The sequence below is a fragment of the Rattus norvegicus genome, chromosome 7 (genome assembly GCF_021556685.1).
Source record: "Rattus norvegicus strain SHRSP/BbbUtx chromosome 7, alternate assembly SHRSP_T2T, whole genome shotgun sequence".
Classification (NCBI taxonomy): Eukaryota; Metazoa; Chordata; class Mammalia; order Rodentia; family Muridae; genus Rattus; species Rattus norvegicus.
This window is the reverse complement of record NC_141540.1, coordinates 130,248,296-130,270,358: the sequence shown is the minus strand read 5'-3', so window position 1 is coordinate 130,270,358 and position 22,063 is coordinate 130,248,296. Positions and strand designations below refer to the sequence as shown.

The following is a 22,063-nucleotide window of genomic DNA, read 5'->3' as shown; positions in this document are numbered from 1 at the left end:
GTGGCTGCTGTAGCCTTAGCAGCTGCTCAGGACTAGCATGTACCCAACCCTTCCTTGATCCATGAATGTAAATGTCAATATGATGAGAAATAAAGTCTTAGCATTATGGAAAACACAAATTTACTCTTGCAAGTCCTCTGTGTTTTTGGGAACCCAGGCCCTGCAGAAACCTGCAGAACAGACTTTACAACTGCTGGTCTCTGTGAACATAAACTAAGACAGGTTCTTCAGAAATGGGAAAGCAAGCTTGGGTAAGTGAGAACTTTTCAGCAGGATCCGTGGGCCTTAGTGATGATGTTTAGATGTGAAATACAAGTAAAAGGTGTCTTGTATTGTACCCAATACCCTAGAACCTATAACTAGAACAATATCTAAAACATATCATGTTATGTATCATCTTTCAATTGTACAAGTATTTTTTTACTATTCCGTGTGACAAAGTGGGAAGTTTCCAGAAGGTCCTCGGCTACACACACAGTGTGATGGGGTGTGGAGGGAAAGTTGGTAGGATGGACTGTGAGTTGACCTCACTGCTCTTTTATTTAACATCATTTAATTGTGGTGCCTATTTCCATGAAAAAAAATCCAATATGGTAAAGGTAAAGACACAAACCACCTTCTAGAAAACAGAAACAAGAGGCTACACGATGCATCAATAAGAGCTGGGTGATAGTGGCACTCCCCTTTTCAACTCAGGCAGGCAGATCTCTAAGTTTGAGGCCAGCCTGGTCTACATAGTGAATTCCAGGACAGCAAGGGCAACACAGAGAAACTCTGTCTTGAAAAAAAATGGTGGATCCACAATGAACCTGCTTATACATGGCTTTAAAGACACTTTAAAAATATTTTTAAACCAGAAAATTTGTATGTACCTGTTAATCCATCACCCAGGAAAATGAGACAGTAGAGTGAGTTCAGTGTCAGTCTAAGGTCTTGCATAACACTCTCTCAAAACAGAGACAGATAGAAATTATAGTTTTCCTTAATGAAATGTTACAAGGAGCAATTGTTTGTTTAGAAGCAACAGTTGAGAGTGTGTAAGAGTCAGCTTCCCCCCCCCCCAGATCTCTTGTTGATTTCTAGGTTGAAAAAAGTGCTATTATAAATCTAGAAATAATCAAAATAGGTTTCCCTAAATTCCTACCTAGACTTAATAGCAAGTTCTTCCTACAGTGGAGCCTGAGACTTAAAAAACACAAAGCGAAGCCTTCTGTGAGCATGGGCTTCATGACAAAAATGACAAGTTTGGCTGACACACTGGTATGTCTCAGTGGAAAAGATAGCATCTTGACAAAGCCATCTGAAGTCATCTGTTATTCCTAAGACAGATTAAGATCTCTGGATACCAGCCTCCTGGAAGTGAGTTCCATAGGCCACTGGTTTCTCCACCCATGCTATTACAGTAGATCTTATCCTTTCTGTTCAGTCATATTTCCACATGCTTCAATAATTCCAGCCTAGAAAAAAGGTCCATGAGACCCCTGAGGAACTGAGTCACAGGAACCAAGCCCTCAACTATGTGGTCCTGATGCTATCTGTCTTCAAGTGCAGTGTCAAGATGGATTCAATTAGGTATCACCACCAGTGTCTACTGCAGAATTGACTGCTTGCTGACTAGTAGGTGGAAATCTTCATATTTTTCAGTATGTGATGTGTACTGAGAATATCCACTAAAATGAATGATAAAATCCATGAACTCAAAAGTTAAGTTTGAGGATGTGCTCAGTTGGTAGAATGCTTGCCTAGCAACGGATGGACCCTGGGTTCAGTCCTTGACCATCTAGAATTCAGCACTCAGGAAATGAAGACAAGAGGAGAAGAAGTATAAGGTCCTTTCAGCTGTATAGGTAGTTTAAGGCAAGCCTACATGAATCCTTGTCTCAAATTTAAAAAAAAAAAAAGCAAATGATCGGAAATATTTAAATATAACCAAAAACAGCACATGGAAATAACTGTAGAAGAATAGAGATGCTAAGTTTGGAGGATACTTTTTAGTTTCTGAAATACTTTAAAATTCAAGTTTTTATTATCTTGTCATACACACGCATATCACATATTACTTTTTGACTGGGTTAACTAGGAAAGAAATATGCTTGTTGAGTTCATGTTGGAATAACTAATGATACTTGTGAGATAACAGTCAGGTTATCTTCCAAATCCTTTTCTTGTGAATCAGTGCTGAGCCATGAACCCTTAAACATGAACACTGAGTTTATTTTCTAATAACTTTTACCTTGTTAGACTACTGTCACTCATCCTGTCTTAATAATTTCTGAATTAATCATTATTTGGTGTTTCTGTGCATGTAATAACCTAGGACTGCACTCTCTCCCTACCTATTCAATATAGTACTAGAAGTCCTAGTCAGAGCAACGACACAACAAAAGGAGATCAAAGAGATATGAACTGGGAGAGAGGAAGTCAAGACATTACAATTTGCTGATGATATGATAGCATATATAAGTGACCCCAAAAATTCCTCCAGAGAGCTCCTACAGCTGATAAATAACTTCAGCAACGTGACTGGATATAAAATTAACTCAAATCAGTAGCTTTCTTCTACTCAAAGGATAAAAGGGCTCAGGAAGGAATTAAGGAAACAACACCATTCACAATAGTGACAAAAAATATTAAACTCCTTGGTATGACTCAAATCAAGCAAGTGAAAGATCTGTATGACAAGAACTTCAAATCCCTGAAGAAAGGAAGAAGACCTCTGAAGATGGGAAGATCTCCCATGCTCATGAATTGGCAAGGTTAAGATAGTAAAAATGGCCATCTTACTGAAGGCAATCTACAGATTCAATGCAATCCTCAACAAAATTCTAACTCAATTCTTCATTGAGTTATAAAGAGCAATTTGCAAGTTCAATTGGAATAACAAAAAACCCAGGATATCGAAAACTATTCTCAACAATAAAAGAATTTCTGAAGGAATCATTATCCCTAACCTCAAGCTATACTATAGAGCAATAGTGATAAAAAAAAAAAAGCCTGCATGGTATTGGTACAGAGACAGGCAAGTAGAAAAATGGAACAGAATTGAAGGCCCAGAAATGAACCCACACACCTTTGGTCACCTGATCTTTAACAAAGAAGCTAAAATCATCCAGTGGAAAAAATACAGCATTTTCAACTGGTGCTTGTTCAACTGGCAGTCAACATGTAGAAGAATGCAAATTGATCCATTTTTATCTCCTTGTACAAAGCTCAAATCCAAGTGGATCAAGGACCTCCACATAAAACCAGATACGCTGAATCTAATAGAAGAGAAAGTGGGGAAGTGCCTCGAATACTTGGGCACATGGGAAAACTTCCTGAACAGAACACCAAAGGTTTATGCTCTAAGATCAACAATTGACAAATGGGACCTCATAAAATTGAAAAACTTCTGTAAGGCAAAGGACATTGTCATTAAGACAAAATGGCAACCAACAGATTGGGAAAAGATCTTTACTAACCCTACATCCAATAAAGGGCTAATATCTAAATTATACAAAGAGCTCAAGAAATTAGACTCCAGAAAACCAAACAACCCTATTAAAAATGGAGTACAAAGCTAAACAGAGAATTCTCAACTGAGGAATTTCACATGGCTGAGAAGCACTTATGGAAATGTTCAACATCCTTAGTCATCAGGGAAATGCAAATCTTTTTTTCCACTTGGCCCATAATATGGGACGATATCTTGGTATGTATAAGAGGAGCACACATTTTCTCTTTTGCTTAGCACTTTAATAAGGTACCCCATGGTACTAAAATAACAATTTTCCACATCCCCAGATTCATTATTTGTAAATTAACACCCACAACAAATGCTGGAAATGGTGTGAGGAGAAGAGAACCCTCACTGGGACTGCAAACTGGTACAGCCACTTTGGAAATCAGTGTGAAGAATTCTCAAAAGGCAAAAATTAAATCTAACCATAAGACCCAGCTATACCACTCCTTGGCATGTGCCCAAGGGACTCCACATCCTGCTCCATTTGTTCATCCATGTTTATTGTGGCTCTATTCATGATAGTTGAGGAGTAGAAAAAACCTAAATGCCTTGCAGCCAACAAATGGAGAGTGAAAATGTGGTGCATATAAACCATGGAATGTTTAGCTGTAAAGAGAAATGAAACCATGAGAATTTCAGGTAAATAGATGGAACTAGGAAATATTATACTAGGAGAAGTAGCTCTGATGCAGAGACACAAGTGTTTCTCTGATATTTATTCTGCTCATTTGTTGTGTTTGCTTATCTGTGACTCCTAGCTTGAAATCTTCAGATGTGAGTATATAAACTAGAGTGACTGCAGAAGCCAGGAGAGTAAAAAGAAACATGGGATGGAAAAAGAACTCTGTCCAAGTAAATAGCAGGACATGGGTGATATAAAGGAGCAAACTGAGGGACTTTAGCTTGGGAGAGGGAGGAAGAACATTACAGAACGAGATAGAGAAGTGGCATTACGGGAGGAATGGGGTGAAGGAGGGGTAAATAGCACTAAGGATGTTTAAAATAGACAGGAAAATACTATTGGATGTTGACCTAAAATGCCATACTACTTTGGGTGATAACCTAACAAAACCCCAGTATCAGGCATGAGAAACCTTCTTGAATTGTTGGTTAGGGTATTCCTGGAAACTCCCAAAACAATATTGGATATTACCGTTGTCCTTGGTTGCCCTGAAGAAGATGAGGGTAAACTCCTATTGATAAATATATCACACACTTCGGATGCAGGACTGGGAGCAAGTGATCTTGACCTGAACCATGAACCTCCTCCCAATAGTCTTCTTAGGACCAGAGGTGCTGTGAAAGCTTCCCCACTATGACACATATACACCACAAAGGGGCAATAGTGTTATTCATATATTGGCGGAAGCCAACAGCTCTCTAAATGGGCTTAAGACAATAATAGTCAAAATGTAAATAATGTGTGTTACTAGAAACCTAGCCAATTACCAAGGACTACTGAGGTACAGAGCATACAACTGCCTCTTCACTAGACCATCATAATTCCTAAATGCAGGTGAAACATATCCTTATACCCTCAAATAAGTACATGTCTAACCCCTCATCAAAGTTGTTACAGAAAACCACAACTAGTCATAGTGTGCCAAGCAAGCCTCGCTGGATTCATCTAGAAAACAACTCCTACGCTGATGTCTTGGAGAACATTTCAGAAGAAAAATGGAAAGATTCTGAGAGGAGGAAGACGGGAAAGCCTCCTGCAAAACTGTGACCCCTAGAAATGACGAGGAAGCCGCACCCATAAAACTAAAGGAATGGCTCTTAAGCAAAATCTGAACGATGACAGCACCTGTTGACTTGCTATGATGGTTTGAATGAGAATGGTTGTTAGAACCAATGTTGGGGTTTAAATCTCGGCTCGTGCCCAAACAGCCCACCAAGCCAACATGGTTCCACGTAGAGAGGTTTAATGAAAGAAAAAGAGGAGAGGAGAGGAAAGACTGGCCATGGGCACGTGGGAGAAGTAGGGGGATGGGGAGAGAAGGGACAGGGACAGAGGGGAAGAGAACAGAAACCAAAGAGCAAGGAGAGAGCAAGAAAAGTAAGAGGGATAGGAAGAGGCAAGCAGCCCCCTCTATAGTCAAGCAGAGCTGGCCGTTGCCAGGCAACTGTGGGGCGGAGCATATCTGGCTGTTCCCAGGTAGCTGTGGGGGTGGAGCTTAGACAGAATACCAACAATGGCCACCTCAGGTGCATATGTTTAAATGGTTGGTCCCAAGGATTAGGATTAGGAGTTACGGCCTTGCTGGAGATGGGCCACTAGAAGTGGGCTTTGAGGGTACAAAATCCCACACCCTTCTATTTAGCTCTTATTCTCTGCCTAGCGACTGTGGATCAGATGGATCAGGAGTAAACTCTCAGCTACAGCCCAGTGCCGTGTCTGTGGTTGCCATGCTCTTCTCCATGGACTTAACTCACCTTCTGAAACCGAAGCAATGTTTTCTTTCACAAGTGACCTTGGTCGTGGTGTCTCCTCACTGTAATATAAAAGTAACTATGAGTGGCAAGGGTAGCACAGTTAACCTTAGAGGCAGTGTTGAAGAAACAAAAGACCCTACTACCCACAGCAACAGAAGTACCTAGATACACCCAATGTACACATAGAGGTTCAGGACATGCAGCAGATCTGTGCCGGTGCCAGGGAAGTTCATGTCCCCAGGGAAGCAGGATAGCAGACAGCTGCATAGTTAAACTAATTTTCCAAATCAAGCATACAAAAAAAAAAATCAATGAAAAGAGGATTTGAATCCACACTCATGGTTGTAGGGAAATCTGGACTGGAAAAGTCTACATTAATCAATTCATCATCCCTCACTTTCTTTGTTTGAGTTTCTATCACTGTGACCAAACACCAGTTGGGGAGGAAAGGGTTTATTTGGTTCACACTTCTAGATCACAATCCAGGACAGGAACTCAAGTAGAACTAGAGCCTAAAGGCAGGAGCTGATGCAGAGGCCATGGAAGAGTACTGCTTACTGACTTGCTCCCCCTGGCTTGCTCAGCCTGCTTTCTTATAGAACTCAGGACCACCAGCACAGGGATGACACCACCTACAATGGGCTGAGTCCTCCCCCATTGATCACCAATTGGCAAAATGCCTTACAGTTGGATTTCTTGGAGGCATTTCCTCAACTGTGGCGGCTTCCTCTCTGATGACTGTAGCTGGTGTCAAGTTGACACCCAAAACCAGCCAGTACAAATCTGTATTCTCCAGAGTATCCAGGTGGAACAATACAAAGTTTTAATCAAAGAAGATAATGTTCTGTGTCTGCTGACCATAGTCTATATACCAGGGTTTGGAGATGAATAACAATCATTGCCGGCAGCCTATTATCGACAACATTAATAATAAATTTGAGGGCTCTTTAAAGAATCCTCAAGAATTATTGTGCAGAATCTCAAGTGCATAGAAGTCAGATGCCTGATAACAGGGTGTAGTGTTGTTTATACTTCATTACTCCTTCAGGACATGGACTAAAACCATTGGGTACTGAGTTTACGTAATGCTTGCATGAATTGCACTAATTGCCAGAGCAGACACACTAACGCTAGTGGAATGCTAACTGCTTTGTTTACTTGTTTGTTTGTTTTTATGTGCAGTTGTGAGGTACAAATTTGAACCTTTTCCAGGGCCTCTTGAATGAGACTCACAGAGGCAGTGGTCAATGTAAAAACAAGAGTTTAATCATTCAGACATGTCGGGGTCATCCCACTTCAAGGGGAGATGACCCTGAGCGGACTCTAACAGAGAGTTACATACCTTGTAAACAATTGGAGCAAAATTTGCATAATGGTAACTAGGCAGGGTACTATGCTCATTAGGTGGAGTGAAACAACCTCCAGATTGGACTCAGTGTACCGTTCAAGACTTTCCCAAGGGGCATGGGGACTTTGGGAAGCCACAGGTATCTTTGTGTGACAGTTTGGCTTGTAGCTGTTCCAGGAACTAAACTAGCTTTTTTTTTCCTGGAAGGGAGGGGTCCTTATGCTCGGAGGTTTGTGATGGGAATTTTCCCAGTGGCCCCAGATTGACCCCAACTCTGGTTCTTTCATTGTGGAGTGTTTTGCCTGCATGTATGTCTGAGTGAGAGTGTCAGATCCCCTGGAACTGGAGTTACAGACACTTGTGAGCTGCCATGTGGGTACTGGGAATTGAACCTGAATCCTCTGGAAGAGCAATCACTCACTGCTCTCAACCACTGAGCCCTAAGAGAAAGCAAGGGCATCGCATTGAAATATACAAGTTTCCAGAAAGAGATGATGAAGAAGAAAATAAGCTGGCTAAGAAGGTACATGACCATTTACCTCCTGCTGTGGTGTATAGTAATGCTATCGCCAAGCTAAATTAGCTGGAAGGATCAAGAAGGCAGAGTCCTTAGGGTGTAGCGGAAGTTGAAGATGGTGAAGTAAGAAATACGTTAATAAGGATGCACATGGAGGGTGTATATGCACTAATGATACAACTGTGAGAACTTTGGCAGCAGAAAACTAGCAGCAGTGCCTTACAGTGGAGTGGATAACAACCAGTAAGGACAAGTTACTACAAGCCATCGAGCACAGGAGGGAAAAAAAAGAGGGGGAACATGTCACTGACAGTGGAGAAGGAGGAGATGGAGCAGATGTTTGAGATGACAGTCAAAGAAAATGTTCCAAAACTGAAGGACTCTGAGGCAGAGCTCCAGCAGCGCCAGGAACAAATGAGGAAGAACTTGGAGGCACAAAGAATTAGAGGGAATTAAGGGGAAAGAATTAGAGTTTGAAGAAGAGAAAGCCAAGTGGGATGCTCAGCAAATAAATTTCTTGAAGAACCCAAGAAAAGAACAAGAAGAAAGGCAAGTTCTTTAAAACTCTAGTAAGGCCCAGTTGTGTATCACTTACCAATACACAGCTTGGACATGAGTGTTTGCTGGACCAATTTTATCCATAATGATAGATTTAGCATGACAAAAAAATTGTTGTTTGTGGTTGAAATTAAGATGCCTTGAATTATCTAGGGCACTGTGTACCTAGAAATTAACATCCCTAAGTACTTTTCTGCATTTTCCTTTTTTTTTAATTCAAAAGATGTCTTCAGCTTAATACATGAAAACATTTCACTCTTGTGCAATCATGTTCTGATAGTTCGTATACAGAATATTCTAAAGCAAAAGGACTCTAGAAGGCTTCTGACAAATCTCCATAATAAAGTGCAAATCACACTTCTCTATGATAACACGGAGGCGTCATTTGCTACAAGCCACATAATAATGTATTTAGTCTAACGCACATAATTTAGTGCTCTTTTAGCCAGAATCTCATGACTGCTTCATTTTTATAATAACATTTAACTTAGATATCTCCATATACTGCCCTGCTAAAATAGAATATGGCATCTTTCATATGGTAGCAACCAACGAGGAACATCACTTAAGTCCCTTTTTATGCTTTATGCTAAGTATCAGGAGTAGAACTCATTCGAAGATCATTTCTAGGCAAACTGTGAAGCTAAAGACCAACTTGTTACCACCTGTTACTAGAAATGGGAGTCATGGCCTCTTGAAGAGGAGAAACAAGTCATCGTTCTGCATTTAGCTGCAGCCATATGTTGCATATCTGCTCTTTTTTTTTTTTTTTGCTTGCATTGTAAAAAACAAATCATATAGTAAACAATGTTGTGACTTAACAGGAAAAGAAAAGAAAGTAGTTAAGGCACTTCCCAATGTGAAAAATAGAATATCTTAATAGTACTAAAATTTTAGTTGTAAGATTCATGTAATGCAGAATTTGTAGCTCTGACAAGATTCATCCACAGAGACACTAAAGTGACCCGCTGTTCCAGCCCCCTGCTTCCCGATGCTGTCCAGAGACTTGCTTCCAGAACAGCTTCAGGAATTGCTTCTAATAATTTGGAAATGGTCATAATTTTGAACAGAGAGGAAATAGGTGGGATGAATTACTATATTTAATCATAAAGTATAGCCACAATCTTATATTGGTAGAGACCTTCATAAATGATGCAAATTGAACTTATAATTTTTATATTGGTACAGAATTTATAGATTGATAAATATTTAAGGTTTTTATTGGTATAAATTTCTTATATTGATACTATTGTTTCTCTTAGTTAAGCATTGTGCCTATGCAATTCATTTAAGAACACAAGGCTTAGACCCAGTCCTTCTAATTATTGCTATTACAAACTGTTTAGGATGATTAAGTAAGGCAAGTTAAGTTCCAGATAGTAAACTCATGATTATATTAGATTCTGATTCAATTATACTAAGGTGCTTTTTACAATATTCAAACAGAAGTAGCTAAGAGTAGTCAAGGTTTAACAGTTCAGATACCCGTTATATAGATAGACGTCTTCTAAAACATCAGAAATCCACAAAATATGACATGTAATATTAATTCATTATTAAAGATCATTTGACTAAAGTCATATGTGCTCCTAACAGAACTCCCTTCATGTTCAAATAAGAAATTGAATATCAAAACCTCCATGTGGAGTTGCTCCAGTTATGGCAATGTAGCCACTGGACAAAAAATTACCTTAGTTCATCTACAGACCAAAAATACTATCCAGGAAAGGACACAAAATGTAGGATAGTCCACAGCTTAGCTCTGCCAAGACAGAGTAAGCTAGTCCTTCATAGTTCCTGCCTCATTCAAGGTCTGAAGATGGTTCTGGCCAGAAGGTTGAAGACAGATGCTTCAACATTTTGAGGGATAGGGGACTATTCAGGTAGTCAGCTGTCTCTACAATTTGTTTAAGTTTTGGAAGCTATGTTTTTGTGCTTCCTATATATTTGTGTAATATTTAATTTGTTCTAGGATTTCTGGTGGGGTTGAAGACTAATTACGGTCTCATAATCAAACTTAAGGTGTTTAGCATTGAGGAAGATGATCCAGGGTTGAAAGAACAGTTTTCAGATGATAATACAAGTTAAAGTAGAACATAATTTGGGTAGAGTATTGTAAACTCTTTAAGTCAGAATAGATGGTATCTATCTAAATTGTCAAATATGATAGACTAGATGTTAATTATATATCATACTTATAATTTACATAATTGTTATAGTTGTGCTCAATTTATGCTTAAGATAAAAGAACCTTGGGGTTGGGGATTTAGCTCAGTGGTAGAGCGCTTGCCTAGGAAGCGCAAGGCCCTGGCTTCGGTCCCCAGTTCCGAAAAAAGAAAAAGGAAAAAAAAAGATAAAAGAACCTTTTTGATTGGACACAAGTGGTAAGATATTGGGGATTTGATTTGTCTTTACATGGGAATTCACATGTTCACTGCAGGTGCCTGCCAACAGTTGGCTTTCTGGTGGGTCAATAAAGAGCCAGCAGCCAATAGCTGGGCACGGGGAGAGAGGTGGGACTTTTAGGATTAACGGGTAAGAAACACAGGGGAGAGGAAAAAGGGATTCCACCGTGAGAGGGGCATAGGACATGAGGAAGCAGGAGGGTGAGCTGGACAAAATGTGGGTGTAAAGAAAAGGCAACCCTGTGGGAGTGTTGCCCAGAAGGAAACAGGGCAGCAAAAACAATATATAGATTTAGAAAGTGTTAATTCAGGAATATCAGAGTGGAGTGTGTGCTAGCCACAGGAAGGTTCAGAAGTGCCCAACCATTGAACTAGTTAAGGCTATTAAATATAAAGGTTGCATTTGTGAATCCAGAGTTCTTGGGTGGGTGCAGGGGTGGGTATGGGTGCAGGGGTGGGTGAGGGTTCAGGGGTGGGTGCAGAGTTGAGCACACACCCGCCAGGAGCATAGAGTGGCTTTTAAATATTTACCGCAACATTACTGTTCATCACCAAAGGAAGTCAGAACAGGAATTTATGTAGGGCAGGAGCCTCAAGGCAGGAACTGATGGAGGCCATGGAGGAGTGCTGCTTGCTCCTCATAGCTTGCTCAGCCTCCTTTCTTATAGAACTCAGAGCCAGCAGCCCAGGGATAGCACCACCCACAATGTGATGGGACCTCCTTCATCAATCTTTTTAATTAAGATGATGCCTTACAAACAGAAACTTATGGAGGCTTTTTCTCACTTGAGGATCTCTTCTCTTCGATGACTCTAGCTTGTGTCAAGTTGACATAAGACTAATCAGTATAGGACATATCTACTGTTCGAGTGGTAAGAGTCTGCTGGCTGATATAATTACAAAGGAGTTCATATTATAAAGTCTATTTGCTAAATGAAGTATTTTAAAAATGATCTGAAAACACCAATCCCTGGGAGCTATACCTCTACCTTATTAACTTTCCTGAATTAAGGAGACTATTACAACATAATCATGCCATCTCTCTCCATGAGAATCTATTTGGCAGCCTCTCTAAGTATTCCCAGACTGCTGATCCAACAAAGCCTGGAACATCAATACTTAAAATTAAGCCTCTGAATTAAATTCTCAAGTGAAGTAGAAAGACATAAAAGGAACAGTCCCACCCTATCCATGTGGTATGACAGGAGCAGTAAGTGTAAAATTTGTTTTCCATCTCGAATTCAAGACAAAGATTTCCCTGCTTAATCTTGGTCCCTCTTCTTCATCCCGTTTTTTTTCTCTTCAGTAAATCTCATCAACTAAGTTTCTCCAAAGGTCTCAATTCCGTCCTCCACAGTGAATCCTTGATATCAATATAACCCCACTGTTATATAAAAACATATATTTATAAACCAAATATGAAGCATACATTTGTTTTTAAGATTGTATAGTACTCCGTATGTAAATTCGGGTTCATTTATGATTAGATATGACCCGTCTTACACCTATGCATCTATATGATTTTCCATGGGTTCGCTTTATATTTTGGAATTGAAATTACTAGTATTTCTTAGAATTTTGTTTCAATTTTAGATTTAGCTTTTATTTTCTGTATTTTGTACAATGAATATTATGTTAACTGTATAAGTAACTAGAGTATTTTATAAATCCATATAGCTTGAAGTCTGTATTTTTCTTATGTATCAGATACAGGAACCTGCTGGTGTAGATTATTTTCAGATACCCAAAAGTACACAAGTATCTGCACTAATGGTGATTTTTTTCTGCCATCTCTTTGTTTTTATCAATAATGAAATTGTATGCTAGTTTTTAGGTGAAGCAATTATTTTGTTATGTTAATCAAAAAATAAGAGTGACAATATAGGATGTCATGAGGGCTTTTAGACACAGTCTAAATTACACAGACAAGCCCTGAGTGTCCATGATCTGAAATGCTAGTGATTAAAAGGATTTAAGACTTCAGAGTATTGTTAGATTGTGACAGAGTCAGACAAATATTTCATATGTGTAATGAGGCAATTAGGGAATGGAACTCAAGTCTAAACATCAAACACACACACACACATACATACACACACACACACAAACACACACACAAATGCACACACACATACACACACACAAACACACACACACATGCACACACAAACACTCACACACACATACACACACACACACACACACACACTACACATAGCTCCAAGAATATTCCATGTAATATTTTCAGTAATTTTGTACACAAAACAAACTTTCCTAATGCAGGATTTTTTCTACTGAGGTCATCATGTTGGTACCCAGAAAGTTTCAAGTTTGGGAGCATTTTTAATCTGAGATTTCAGATTAAAGGTCTTTTACTTGTATCATGTCTAAAGTCATCACCAAGATGATTAGAGTAAAGGATATAAGGAAAGAGAGGAGAGTGGCACTAAGCTCAAAGTCATATGTAGCCACTTAAAATCTTACTTTTGGTTGGACATGGACAGCCCTTCCATGTTTCCCATTGACCAAAGCATTCCAAACAATCCACTACACTCTCCTTCCCCAGAACTCTTCAGATGTTGATTACAAAACACGTTTAGAACTCAACCCAACATTTGTATGCTGTTTTTTTTTTTTTTTCGTGTGTGTTAGACCAGCCTTTCTAACAAGAACATAAACAAAGCAAGGTCAGATAATATCATGCATGAGCCCCTGACACAATGCTGTGTGCCGAGTTAGCCAGTTCCATTGGCACAGGCATGAGAAGATGGTATCTTCCCAATGAAGTTTGTTCAGTTACACTCAACTCATGAGACATCCAACCGCCTAGTAACCTTGCACTTAAACCTGTGCTTACACCTGCACTGGTTCCTGAATCCGCTCTTTCAGTCATCTGTCGTGGCATGTCTGACAGTGATAGTGATGTGCATAATCTGTTGTTCTTTACAATAATTACATCTTATCCGATCACATGCATGTTGTTTAATTAAGCATGAGATGCTTCGTTTAGGAGGTATGTATGAAAATCAAAACTGAAAGATAAATTTAGAGCAGGCTTTCTTGACACGTGTTTTTTGAATAATAAGGGGTTATTAAAATACTCTGTTTAAAAAGCAGGGGGAGGGCTAGAAGATAGTGTGCTTGTGTGAGTTCCAGCTGTGACATAAGGATTCAATTACCAATATTACAAAAAAGGGATGGGGTGAATCCATGGTTCAGCAGGTAAAAAGTGCCTGGCTAGCCTTGTCACATGAATTTGATCCCCAGAAACCACATGGTAGAAGGAAAGAACCATGAGTCTCCATCATTGGAGACTCAACTGTCATGTGATGTTTTCCTGGAAGCTATCTCATGAGAAGACACATTCGAGGGTGTTTTGATGATAACAGAAAAGTGATGTTTTTCTGGAAGCTGTCTGGTGAAAGGGTATGTAAAGTTTTGCTAGAGCAGACACCTGAGAGAACTCGTAGTGTTTGGAAAGAGTATAAGTATAACCCAACAGAGAGTGAAAGACATTGGTTCACCTTGCTGGTCTTCGGTGGGCTTTGCTGACACTGGGCTTCACTGATGATGCTATTGCATTGGCTCACTTTGCTTTCTTCGGTGATCTTCGCTTGTTGTGACTTTGTAGAGAGAAGCACACCAAAGAACTTCTGGTGGTGCTCCAGCCGCTTCTTGCTGCTTTGGTAGACTTGTGCCAACCACTGGAGCCACTTGGTTTCTTCATAGCCACTGCTGCTAATTTGTGTTTGTTGTTTTGCTAGTAGACTGGACGGCAGGCAACATAGATTGGAATTGCCCCCCAAGGAACTACTTTTAAACAGGTCCACATCTCCTTGTCCTATTAGCCATTTTCCCCTCTTACCTTTGGGCAGTGGGCTATAAGGGAGGTTAAAGCGTTTAAGAACCTTTATTAAAGTAGGCTTTTAAAAGGTTAAACCTACAGAACAAACCCCTGAAAGGTGTCTTTTGACCACTACACATGTGCACACATATGAACACACACTCGAACACACTTAGTGTGGGGGTTGGGGGATGACTATGATGATGATTTCCATGGAAGAATGAGGATGAAAATATTTCAGCAATTCTTGGGGATTCACATTGAAGCATTGGGCTGAATTTTGACTAGTTTACCATTTCTCAACAAAATTATTTTGTTGTGTAACATTTTAATCCTACAAACATGCTTTAGGGAGTGCAGATTACAAAACTCATAATTCCATTCCCTCTTTCTTAAAAGTCATATCAAACGCTTTGTTGGTAAGTTACCACCATATGGTCTAGGGGTTAACTAAAACATCTAAAAATACTAAATCTTTTGTGTCTACGGTTATCTCTTTGACCTGTTGTGCAGGTCTTGCTAAACCTTCAGAATCTAAGGAGCCAACCATACAACCTACATAATCCTGAAGTTCTGAACTGACTGAGAATCATTTCGTTTTGGCTGGTAACCCTCCATTGGCTCATGTTTCTCAGATGCTGTTGCTTTTCTCTGGGTCAAGAGTAGTAATACTTAAAACCTTCTACCCAAGAATGCATCTATCCACACCCAAGGATGCTTTAGATTGTACAGTGACACTGCTTACACACAAGGAGGGGAGCGATAGAGAAGAATGTCTATTCTGATAAAGAACAAAATCCCCGGCCACACTTAAAATATTAAAACCTGATTCGCAGCTGCCTCAATCACCCCTGCAGAAAAACCAGAGAAAGACAGCGAAAGCATCGAGCTGGAATAGGGTTCCGGATGCCATAGCAACGGCATATTCCGTGGTGGCATTATGTACCACCTGGCATGCTCCTAACTAAAGTGTAATATTTTATCTCAGGATTCGCCAAAAATGGGACAAAGCCTAGACATCACATAGACAACAATCACATTAAAGCAACCTGGCAGTTGGAGCATAAAGCATCCATCATTTTTATTTTCCTAATAATGTCTTCTGTGCTACCAGGTGTTAGCACCACATCAAGATTTATGAGTAGAGCCAAACTTTGAAGCATTTGAAAAGTAAAAGAAAAAATGTGTATTGCAAACCTGCTAAGAAGACCTCGCCGAGGGGTTGGGGATTTAGCTCAGTGGTAGAGCGCTTGCCTAGCAAGCGCAAGGCCCTGGGTTCGGTCCCCAGCTCCGGAAAAAAAAGAAAAGGAAAAAAAAAAAAAAGAAGACCTCGCTGAAATGTATTTCAGTAAGAAACCCTAGGTAAACCTTCAGCTTACGGAATCCACAGAAGGCCTGACACAAAGGAACCGTAAAGGAAGACTGGCTATGACCTTGAACCAGACAATTTGTCAGTACTCTCCTACCTCCAAACACAGGGCTTTCATGACAGAGATAAAGGGCATTTCACGGCATTAGTACAGAACCATCCACAAAATAAAGGTCTTGATAATTTTCTACCCTCTTTATCAAAATTAGCCCTTTTATGATTTAGACAATTTAGAAAATTGTAGGCTTAAATTCACCCCCCTCCAAATATTGATATGTATTCAATAAGCATCCATTCACTGAGAATGTGTTGTGTATAGAATACTACAGATGCTGTGAGCCATATATACATTGTCAATCAGCAAACATCTGCGGCGCTCTCCTTTAAGAATACATGGAGTGGGGCTGGGGATTTAGCTCAGTGGTAGAGCGCTTACCTAGGAAGCGCAAGGCCCTGGGTTCGGTCCCCAGCTCCGAAAAAAAAAAAAAAAAAAAAAGAACCAAAAGAAGCGCAAGGCCCTGGGTTCGGTCCCCAGCTCTGAAAAAAAGAACCAAAAAAAAAAAAAAAAAAAGAATACATGGAGTTCACATGGCTTGCTTATTTTGAAATAAGCATGAACACACATCCCTTATAAGAGGGGAGTGTGTCACTGTCAGGCAGACATCATACGAGCCAAGGCACCGTTTGCCAAATTGTGTCTCTACTGCTTCTGTGATCAGAGAAGCACATGCGGAAATGGTCCACATCACTTTGTGTTCTTGAGTCGGTCCATCAAATCCCCAAGCCCTGCTAGCCAATGTTAGACATGAAATCCAAACGGAAAAATTCTGGTACGTGCCAGGGAGTTGGGCTGTTAATTACCCTAGCATAATTTTGCCTCTCTTGTCTGATAAAAAAAATGATCATCACTTTAAGCACAAAGTCCGTGCCACATTAAATGCTATTCTACCTTTGCTTCAGCACAATTTCACCGTCAAATGTCTTTAATTTCGCTTAATAAGGGAGAAAATGGTGTGTCAGAAAGGTAAGACAACTTGTCCGAGAGGAAAAGGACTGAACCTCAAGTCAAACCAGGCTCCAGATCAATGCTTTCCCTCCGCCCGTGCAGCCTACTCCTGAGAAATATTATAGTCACATTAAATTTTTAAAATATATAACACAAAACCATGATGAAGCAATTGCATACTTTCCACCAACAAAACTCGGTTTATAAAAATATTTCCATAAACGCAAGTATAAAAAATAATTTCTTGATCTGCAATATGTCATGAGAACTTTAATGAGCAGTTTGTGGACTCTGCAGACCAGAGTTGGTAGCATACTCATTGTCACAAAATTCATCCTGCCAATCCAGGAGCATGGAAGTTCTTTGCATGGTCCTGTGTCACTTTACAATATCTTCAAGTTGCCTCGTAGAGGTCTTTTTGCTCCTTTAGGTTGATTTGTATTTAGGTTGATTCACTGTTACTTTGTATATTTATTACAGCTACTATTAATGATTTGTGTTTTCCTAATTTCTTTCTCTGAGAGCTCACCGCTGGTATGTATATTGATTTCATATTCTGAGACTTTACTGTAATTAGCGATTAGATGTGAGAGTTTTCTAGGCAGGAAGACCACGGCTGTAAATATGACAATAGCTGACCTTGAGTTCTACTACAATGTTATAATGACAGAGAAAGCATGATACTGACATAAAAACAGACAGATCAGTATACGGAAGAACCCAGAAGTAAACTGGCAAGCTTGCATCGACCGACTTTTTTATAAAGATGGCAAAAACATACAGTGGGGTAGAGATTCAACAAATGGTGCTGGTAAAAATGGGAAACTAAGCATCTACCTACAGAAGAACCAAATTAGATCCCTATCTTTCACCCTGTACAAAATCAACTCAAAGAAGATCAAAGACCTTAATTTAAACCCCAAACATTGAAACGTCTAGAGGGAGTATTCCTCAAGACGGTGGGCTAGGAAAACACTCTGAAAAGAACCCAGGAGCCACCAGGCTTGTGAGATATTGGTTCCTCTCCCACAGGCCCAGCTCCAGATCCAGGGTTTTGAAGACACCTTTTCCTGGTCGAGTTAAATGGCTCACTCACCAGCTTTACCTACCCTAGCTCTGTTCATGCAGCTCCTGCACTGGCCCAATCTACGGAAGGACAGATTCTCAAACCAGACACACCGCGGATGAATAAAGCACACATTCCCAGGTCAAGTTATAAAAGCAAAAACTGCATTAATGATGAAGCCAGCTAGTCTTTCATCAAAGTTTTTCCTAATGAGAACTGCCAAGATGAACCCCAGGACACAAAATTTAAAAGAAAAATTGATGTTAAAAAAAAGATTGCCAAAGAATTCAAGTAATTTAAGTGGACATGAACAAACACTTTATTTAATTACAAGAGCATAACCAGAAATGCATTTTTGATGTTTAAAAAAGCATAAATATTGGGCTGGAGAGATGGCTCAGCAGTTAGGAGCACTGACTGCTCTTCCAGAGGTCCTGAGTTCAAATCCCAGCAACCACATGGTGGCTCGCAACCATCTGTAATGGGATCTGATGCCCTCTTCTGGTGTGTCTGAAGACAGCTACAGTGTACTCATACACATAAAATAAATAGATAATTCTTTTTAAGAAAGAAATGAAGGAAGAATAAGAAAGGAAGGAAGAAAGAAACAAAAAACAAATACACAGCCAACTTACATGACATTTGCAAATCAAATTCAATAAATAGATAGAAACATCCAAGAGACAATAAGATGAGATGAGAAACTTAATATCCCAGTTAGAACTTAGTTGAACAAATCAAGCAGGATATAGAATATGATGATTTGAATATAAAGAAAAGAAGATTTAGACCAAATGAGCAGAGAATGATCTTTAAAATGTTTAAAGCATAAGACATGAGCATTGAGGAAATGTGGAACACCAACCAAAAATATCAGATCTTTGTAATCTCAGAGGCTACACTCATATAAAGTCTCGCCAACGTGACTGTCTAAACAGGAGGTGAACAGGAGAATAAAGCAAGACACGCCAGAGTAAACAAAGAAAAAAACGAGGAGGTCTCATCCCTCTAGAGGAGGTCTCATCCCTACACGGGGAACAATAAGAAACTAAGGGCTGGGAGAAGTGGTGCGTTCCCCAGGGAAGTGCACGTCAATGGGGTAACCACCGTCAAGCGGTCATTGATGAAAACATTCATCCAAGATTGGTGCCTAGACCAATCAGCATCAGAGAGGCTTCCTACAGTAGCTGATGGGAGTTGATGCGGAGACCCAGAGTCAGACATTAGGCAGAGTCCGGGGAGCCCCGTTGAATAAAGGGGAAGGGAGGGATACCGGACTCAAAGGCGCTCACAGAGAGTGAAGCGGCAATCACAGAGCCTGCGTGGATCCACACTAAGTCTTCTGCACACATGGTTATGGTTAGCTTAGTGGTTTTGTGGGACTGTCTCTGGCTTTTTCATCTGTTCTTGGGACCCTTTTCCTCCTACTGGGTTGCCTCACCCAGCCCTGATGTGATGGTTTATGCCTAGTCTTATTGTGACTTATTATGTCATATTTGGTTGATATCCCTGAGAGGCCTGCTTTTTTCTGAAGGGAAATGGAGAAATGGATCTGGGGAGTGGGGAGTCTGGGAAGAGTGGAGAGAGGGGAAAATAGCAGTCCGGATGTATCATATAAGAGGAGAATAAAAATGTTTTAAAATAAAAAATAACATAACAAGTAATATAACATAGCAATATAACATATATTGTATAACATATATATGTAATAACATGTAACAATAACAAGTAACATTATACAGATTGAGCAGGCTATACTTAAGAATATATGTGTACAAACGGCATATACACACGTAACTACAATAATGAAAAATAGGCCAATAATGAAAGAAGGCAAGGAGGAATCTATGGGAGGGTTTGGGTGGAGGAGAACGAAGGGAGAAATGATGTAATTATAGGATAGTCTCAAAAGTAAAACAAGAGAAGATCAAATCTTTGAATTAAAGACACGAACGAGGGAAAAGGATCCCGGGACAATGGCAACAAAATGATAGATGAAAACACCCATAGAGGTACAAGAGGAACACAGAATCCCGACCTGACAAGACCAGAAAAAGGTCTCCCCAGGACATATTACAGCTAAAACGCTCAATATACAGAACAAAGAAAAACATTGAAAGCAAGCCGCTAAAGAAAAATAGTATGAGTCACAGTACAGGAGACAGACCCCAAGGTTTCCTGCCGACCTACACATGCACTGTGGGGCACGCATGCGCTGTGGGGCACGCATGCGCTGTGGGGCACGCATGCGCTGTGGGACACGCATGCGCTGTGGGGCACGCATGCGCTGTGGGGCACGCAAGCGCTGTGGTGCACGCTGGTTCTCACACCCCCACACAAAGATGTTCTCCAAAGTTCTATCTTCACCTCAATACAATATCGGTGCAAGCTGTCATTTTCACTTTGAATCTGTAACCTTCAACTCTGAATGCAACCTACGCACACCGAGTCACACTAGTTCTCAGAGGTTCTTAACCTCCACAGTGCAGGTTGTCCTTAGCCGTCGCCATAACTTCCCTCTGATCTTCAATGGTATTTTGAAGATATTTTTGTTTCATGACGCTTTGGGCATTTTTTTTTAACCTTACTGGTCTTTCATTTACATATACTATGTTTTTTGATTTTGGGTTTATGTGTGTGTGCCTGTCGTCTGTCTGCACATATATGTGTTTCTCATGCTTTTTTCTGTTTAGATTATTTTATTCTTTTTGTTTCTTTGTTTGTTTTATTTGCCTGTTTTCTAAAGAGAGTGGGGGAAAAGGTGTGGAGTTGGATGAGTAGAGAGGTGGGGAGGACCCAGGATTAGATGAGAGAAGGGAAAATAATCAGAAAAAAAAAAATTACAGAATCAAGGATTGTTCCTACTTAGCTTGAAATCCACTCCAGGGCACATGACAGTGTACTGCTGGCAGCTAGTGTCAGAAGGAAAATTCCCCCGTGTCCAGTGTCATCAGGCTAAGAAACACACTCTACAGAGAGAGACTCACAGGACCTGTAAGATCATCTTTCTATGAAAGTGACTCTCCTCTGCCCTCTGGTGGCCGAGATGTGCATCACATATACTGTTAACGCAGTGGCAGGCAAAGGCTATTTTGAGACAGTGTCAGTGAGAAAGCGTGGAGGAGAGCGATGTCCACAGGGTGCTGTCGTTTGAGGAGAGAGGCTGCGATGTACAGCTCTGCTTGTGTTTGTGAAACAATGGCAGGAAATCCTAGAAAGAAGCAAGGGTACAAGGGGAAGGCATGGTAACTGGGGGGGGAATATTTCCAGAGGGTATATTTTCTGTACTTTAGAACTTAGAATGAAGCTAGAGGGATGGCTCAATGGTTTAAGAGCATTTGTTGCTCTTGCAAGGGATCCAGGTTCAGGTCCCAGCAACCACATGGTGATGCACAACCATCTATAGCTCCAGATCTCACACACACACACACACACACACACACACACACACACACACAGTTTTTAAATTATGATTTACAAGTATATGAAAATGAATTAAATTTTTGTTACATTTGCCAGTGTCAGCCTGAAGTAACTTTTCCACATGCATACTCCATGCCAGAGCCACTGGGAACAAGGTCTGGGAAGAACAGAGCTCTGTGTGCAGGTGGCAGAATGTTTTAAGAATAAGATTGTATAGCACTTTATTCATTTGCACCATGTGTGCACACAAACACATACATACACAGACACACAGACACACACGCTCACACACAGAAAACTAATAAAAATACATTTTAAAAATAAAAATGGTGCTATCATACCATAGGCAGATAAAAATGATTTACCTTTTTTTCTGCTCTTGTGCCTCTGGTATTAGGAAGTATTAGACAAAGATTTCAGTATCACATTGTATGATAGAATAGGGTCCCCATGCCAGCTTCTAACTCAGGCTTAGTTACAGGGCTTCACAGGTCATCTTCCTCCACTCTGACTACAGCTCCATGCTACGTATAAAGATGGTCCTCGGGGAACACTTGAGGACTTGAAGGACGGCGTTTCTGTGACCTCT

At 40.2% G+C, this 22,063-nt stretch overlaps 1 pseudogene; it reads left to right on the top strand.

The window, feature by feature from the left end:
• Window positions 1-590: 590 nt before the first annotated feature.
• Window positions 591-22,063, top strand: part of Septin7-ps3 (septin 7, pseudogene 3) — a 35,883-nt pseudogene continuing 14,410 nt past the window's right edge.